Raw genomic sequence first — 6,552 nt, 5'->3', positions numbered from 1 at the left:
CTCTGGGGCTGTACTGCCAGTGGGTCGCAGGTCCGCCTAACTTGCAGGCGCGCGGGGCGGGGGGGCGACTCTACCCTTCCTCAGGCCACTGGGCCTGTTCTGTCTCTCGGTTGCAGGTCTGGCCTGTTCTGATGGTGGTCACAGTTCCGTCTACCTTGCAGGCGCGGGGGGGAGGGGGCAGCTCTGCCTCTCAGCAGGCCGGTGCTCCTCTTCTACCGGTGGGTCGCAGGCCCGCCTACCTTGCAGGAGTGATTGGAAGCTCTGTCCCGCCGCGGGCCACTGGGCCTTTTCTGTCCGTGGTCACAGTTCCCCTACCTGGCAGGCGCCACTTTGCTTGACTATTAACAGATAATTGGAAAACCAGACTTAAACTTCATTCTTATAATCTGCAACTCCCAGAAGGGCAGATTAGTGTCAACTTTATGGACTTTGTCTTCCTTTCTCCACCACTGAATTTATAAAATCATTTTCTAAAGAAAAACATTCTTCCCAAATGGGACTGTCAGTTGCTGATTTGGTCTTTGTGTTCTTTGGTCTCTTGGCAGCTAGCACTCTGATGAAGAACCCAAAACCTTCATTTGTAGAAGAAGCATTTTTAAATTAAAGAACTAGAATCTTTTCCAGAATAACTCAATATTTCAGTAGATTCTTGAGTTTCAAATAGAGCTAAAAAGTTATCTAACAACTATACAGATATAAATTATAAGTAATAATATTACTTTTTTTCTCCACATGGTTTTGAATTCAAGATTATTTTCTATATAGAACATTCTAGAGTTGGAAAGTGAGAATAAAGCTCTCATCTTCCATTTGATAACTTGATGTCAGAATGTGACTTATAGGACAAGTGTGTGCACATTATTTTAGCCATGGGTACCACCCAACTTCCATTTGTTAAGTGAATTCTCAGTCATATTTGGGTTTGGGTTCAGTGTTCATGTGCTGTCAGGTTCAGAGTATATGACAGTAACGTTTTATCATGCAATTTCCTTCCAAATTATTCAACTCTAGAGGCATCCTCATGTATTTGTGGATATCCACTTTAAAATGAAATCATGTAGGAAAAATTTGGGCTTCTGATATATTCATGTAGCTTTATACTCATTAAGGTCATCTCATTAGTATTTATTGCATCTTAAGTTTTCATCCAGGTTATAGACAATAATTAGATTCCATGATATGTGCTGAGCACCTACTATAAAGAACAAGGCTGGAAGGCTACAATACCTGCTTTCAGAAGGCCTGACGTGAGGCAGAATGAAGAGAATTTTAGGTGGAGGATGTGTAAAGTTCTTTGGTGGCTAAATGACGTATTTTGTTAACTGTCAAAAAGTGACAAATTTAGGCTTTGAAAATTGGAGTCAGAAAAGTCAAAAGAATCTAACGGGGAAATAATTAAATAAATCTTAATTATTTACATTTAAAAAGTTAAAAATCCAAGGGGGAAATATTAATAAGATAAAATCCATGCAAAATCATCTGTCTCAAAATTAAATATTTATCCATTGGGTTTTGAAGGAAAGCTTCAGTACGGGATGCAAGTAGAATGGTATATGCTAAGACATGAGCACTTTGCCTGCTAGAGGAAGCTTCCTCTGATACAACACCCTTGGGGCTATGCTGGAATACAGGTCTTTTGTCTATCCCAAGACACATCTCTCCATTTGCTTCTGAAGAAGACTGAGATCTTTGAGAATGAAGCCACTTTTTCTTATTTATTAAGGCATGCTTAGTAAATGTTATAGGATAGAAAGAAGAATAAATAGTGTTAGAGGATTTTTTCACTATGCTAAGAAAAAGCTATCAATTCCAGATAGCTTGACTTGCATTTCATTCTCAGTCTCTCTAGATACAGAATTGACTCAGTATCAAATACTTCTTTTAAATGAGTGAAATTCTATAACACATACACTAGAATTGTGGTTTCTCCCAGGTAAGAAGGCTGGGCTTTGGAAAGCAACAGAGGCTATGGTAGCAGTGGCAACTTAGTACTTGCAGCCAATAGGCAGCTGTATTCACTCCCATCACTTTGGATTCATCTTTCAAATAATCTCATAAAACCACATGTCTCAAAGTGTGGCTCTGGGACCAGTAGCATTAGCATTATCTGAGATTATCCAAAATGCAAATTCTCAGGCTTTGGCTTGGATCCACTAAGTTAAAAACTCCAGAGATAGGACTCAGTGATTTGTATTTTAATAAGCAGGTGATCACAATGCACACTAAAGTTGATCTTGTCTATATCATGGTGCCATGGACTAAAATGAGTACCATGGATAAATCAGTTTGAGTAATGCTGCAAATTTATATATCCCATTGAAAAAAATTACAAGATTTATTATCAGATTAAAGGCTAAGTGTTCTGCAGCAGGAAGCTTGAGAAACTAAGCATTTTTATTTCTTTTTTTTTTAAATTTTTTATTGTTGGTTGTTCAAAACATTACAAATTTCTTGATATATCATATTTCACACTTTGATTCAAGTGGGTTATGAACTCCCCTTTTTTACCCCATATACAGATTGCAGAATTACATCAGTTACACATCCATTGATTTACATATTGCCATACTAGTGTCTGTTGTGTTCTTCTGCCTTTCCTATCCTCTACTATCCCCCCTCCCCTCCCCTCCCCTCTTCTCTCTCTACCCCCTCTACTGTCATTCATTTCTCCCCCTTGTATTATTTTTCCCTTTCCCCTCACTCCCTCTTTTTTTTTTTTTAAACTCTCTCTTTATTTATTTTAGTTTTTTTCGGCAGACACAACATCTTTGTTTGTATGTGGTGCTGAGGATTGAACCTGGGCCGCACGCATGCCAGGCGGACGTGCTACCGCTTGAGCCACATCCCCAGCCCCCCTCACTCTCTCTTGTATGTACTTTTGTATAACCCTGAGGGTCTCCTTCCATTTCCATGCAATTTCCCTTCTCTCTCCCTTTCCCTCCCACCTCTCATCCCTGTTTAATGTTAATCTTCTTCTCATGCTCTTCGTCCCTACTCTGTTCTTAGTTACCCTCCTTATATCAAAGAAGACATTTGGCATTTGTTTTTTAGGGATTGGCTAGCTTCACTTAGCATAATCTGCTCTAATGCCATCCATTTCCCTGTAAATTCTATGATTTTGTCATTTTTTAATGCAGAGTAATACTCTATTGTGTATAAATGCCACATTTTTTTTATCCATTCGTCTATTGAAGGGCATCTAGGTTAGTTCCACAGTCTTGCTATTGTGAATTGTGCTGCTATGAACATCGACATTGTTTGACCATGAAAATCATGAGAGAATCAATCTCCTATCTTGATCCCAGAAAGAGGTATGCTCACGTGGCTGGGTTCATCCAATTAAGTGTTGGTGGGGGCGATATGTGCCACTCATATCTCTGGAAAGTATAATGCCCTGGGAAATTTTGGAAGCACAGATTGAAGAGACTAAAACTTGTATCAGTCTGGGCTCCTGAATGACACTGAAGCCACCATCCAATTGCCTCATTGGAAATCACCTTGGATGGTTTGATGAATAAACTGTTATTGTGTTATAAAATAACACACTGCACACTAAAGTTGATCTTCTCTACCTGTAACAGCCCATGCTTAGGATGCAAAAAAACTAACTGCTGTGTTTCATTGACATTAGCTCTAACTAGTGTCAAGCTGAGGTGATAAAAGATCATGAACTTGTCTCCTGGCCTGAGTGCAGAGTCAAAGCTTTGAGGGTGGGAGTTGTGGGAGAGGAGGCGTTTATAAAGTTTCTCCTGTTTGATCAAGTGTGGGTTGCAAGAAGTGCAGCCTTAACTGTAATCAAAGGAGGCATTATGCTTCCACAAGAATCCCAAGGAAAGTGTTATTATGTGACAATACAAACTATGGGATGATTCTCAAAAGGAAATGCTGGAGAGATTCAACCAGTTAGTGTAAAAGTTGCATGTAAAATTCGATCTGAACACAGAGACACCAAAGTAGCTCTAGATGACAAGGATTATTTCTTATTTAGAGATGATGACATTCTTGGAAAGCATGTAGACTGAAATAAATCACTATTGAAATGGCATCATATGAAGCTGCCCATTCCCCCGAAATTTGAAATCTTTCATTATTAGGTAAATAATTTCCATGTCTATTTTATAGTAAACTAATGATGTCTAAGCTAATGGCATCCATTGTTTATAAAATTTAGTTTCACTGTACTGCTATACACATTTCCAAATAAAATATGTAAATGAGTGGAGGGAGGGAGGGCTGAGGACAGAATAATGAATTGTTGAGGGGAAGGCAGACACTTACTAGAGATTGAAGATTTTCATGACCCATCAACATGGACTTTGTTTTAACTTCTCTATGCAGACAGGGGGAATCATTTCCTCATATGTAGAGTACTGGATTTCCTGCTTAATGATTACTGCTATCATGAATACCCCTTTCTAGAATTCAGACTCTCTAGCTTCTCTCCCTGAATAAACCAGTTATTCAGCAAATTTCTTCAGTGTGTGTGAGTGCTTGACTGGTAAGTGAACAGACACAGCTTTGAGTAGTTTTTTAAGTGATATAGTTGATCTGTTTATTGATAGTTCTGGTAATCTTTTATTCTTAGACAGAACCATAATACAGTTTTGGGTTAGTTTGTTACAAAGATCTGTTACCATCTCACCAAGATATTTGGGAAAATATTGATCTAGTTATTGTTACATTTACAAATACACAAATGCAATCAGGGTAAATGGTGGTAGCCAGAATCCTAGGTTTGAAAGCTTTTTTTTTTTTTTTTTTTTGTACCAGTCATTGAATCCAGGGGTGCTTAACCACTGAGCCACATCCCCAGCCCTTTTTGTTTTTTATTTTGAGACAGGGTCTTGATAAGTTGTTTAGGGCTTCACTAAGTTGCAGAGGCTGGTTTTGAACTTGTGATCCTCCTGCCTCAGCCTCTTGAATTGCTAGGATTACAGTATGCATCCAGGTAGGTTTGAAACTTTGCTTCAATATTATTAATAATCTTGAATTAGTTACTTCATGTTTATAAACCTTAGTTTTGTTTATAAAGAAATAACACTTTATTGGTTTATGTAGTTGGGTTTAAAATAGTAAAACAGAGTAAAGAGGCCTAGTGGTGTTGAAAAATATTTTTTTTTGTGTGTGTGAATCCAAGATTTTTTTAAAGGCTAAGATTCATGTATATTCTTACTCTAGGATTTCTGGGTTAAAGAGGATTTATTTCTGAGAGTCACATTATCAGTTTTTTGTTGACTTAGGACATAGTGCATTCATTAGATGATTCACTTTTTTTTAAAGGCATCTTATACAAACTGTGAATCTTGTACCATTTAGCCTATATCATTGATTTGATGAATAGGAACATTAATCATCTAAGCAAGCCATGGATATTATTAGACGTAGGATTTTTTAGACGTCCATTGCTAGTGGAAAAGCATTCTATAGAGAATTTTCTGGTGGAACTATCTTTTTCATGTTTTAATTTTTATTATTATTTTTTAATCAAAAGTTGTTTTTTATTTAAAATTCTAAGAATAACAACCTATATTTAGTAGAATTTTCAACTTCAAAGTGATAATGCACAGCCAACTCTCTCCCAGAAGGTTTAATCTTTCCCTCTCTCCCTTTTTTTATCTGCCATAAATATATAATCAAAATCTGTCAGATGCCACATATAAGACTTCACATTCTGGAAAATTCAAGACTTTCCCTTGGATGATTCTACAGAAATATATTTGGTTAGAATTGAAGATAGAATTTCTTCCCAAAGACACCCAAAAAAAACAAATGCCGAATGTTTTCTTTGATATAAGGAGGCTGATTCATAGTGGGATAGGAAGTGGGAACATGGGAGGAATAGACGAACTCTAGATAGGGCAGAAGGGTTGGAAGGGAAAGGCGGGGTATGGGGTTATTAATGATGGTGATAATTATTATCCAAAGTACAGGTATGAATACACGAATTGTGTGAATATACTTTGTATACAACCAGAGATACGAAAAATTGTGCTCTATATGTGTAGTAAGAATTGTAATGCATCCGCTGTCATATAGAAAAATAAATAAATAAAAATTTAAAAATTCCAATGATAGGGCATGAGAAATGGAAAAAAATGATAGGATATCCTTCAAATAATTTAGTCCCGAGAGAAAAGAGTTAAAATACTGATTGGAAAACTATATGAATTGGTGACCCAACAGAATGATGGAGGAAGAATTTAAAGAACTTAAATTGTTACCTGAAAGCAGACATTCCACCTTAGGTTTCTTCTGGACAATCTAATGCACTGTTCTACAACTTACTTCTATCTCTTCTGTTGGTTGTTAGGTAAAAAAAAAATGAAATTCCAAACTACTCATATCTAAACTTTTCCTTCTACATTTAAAATGACCAAAACAGCCATTTGACTTGCTTCCACCAGTGCAGGATGCTAGTGTAACAAATTATCTGTTTTAAATTTTACTTCTGTTTTACAAACACACACACACACACACACACACACACTAATCTTGTCTAAGGAACTCTCCTTTTCAGATTTTGCTACTAGTAAGAGAGGATGATTTATGCAC

The 6,552-nt window shown here is 37.1% G+C and overlaps 1 pseudogene; it reads left to right on the top strand.

Annotated features, from left to right (window-relative positions):
- Positions 1-1,305: 1,305 nt before the first annotated feature.
- Positions 1,306-4,022, top strand: LOC131423877 (10 kDa heat shock protein, mitochondrial-like; annotated as a pseudogene).
- Positions 4,023-6,552: the final 2,530 nt, after the last annotated feature.

This window comes from Marmota monax, unplaced genomic scaffold, assembly GCF_021218885.2.
Source record: "Marmota monax isolate L192 unplaced genomic scaffold, Marmota_monax_Labrador192_F-V1.1 WCK01_AAM20220418_F8-fsc00012, whole genome shotgun sequence".
NCBI classification, from domain to species: domain Eukaryota; kingdom Metazoa; phylum Chordata; class Mammalia; order Rodentia; family Sciuridae; genus Marmota; species Marmota monax.
This window is presented reverse-complemented; position numbering and strand designations above follow the sequence as displayed.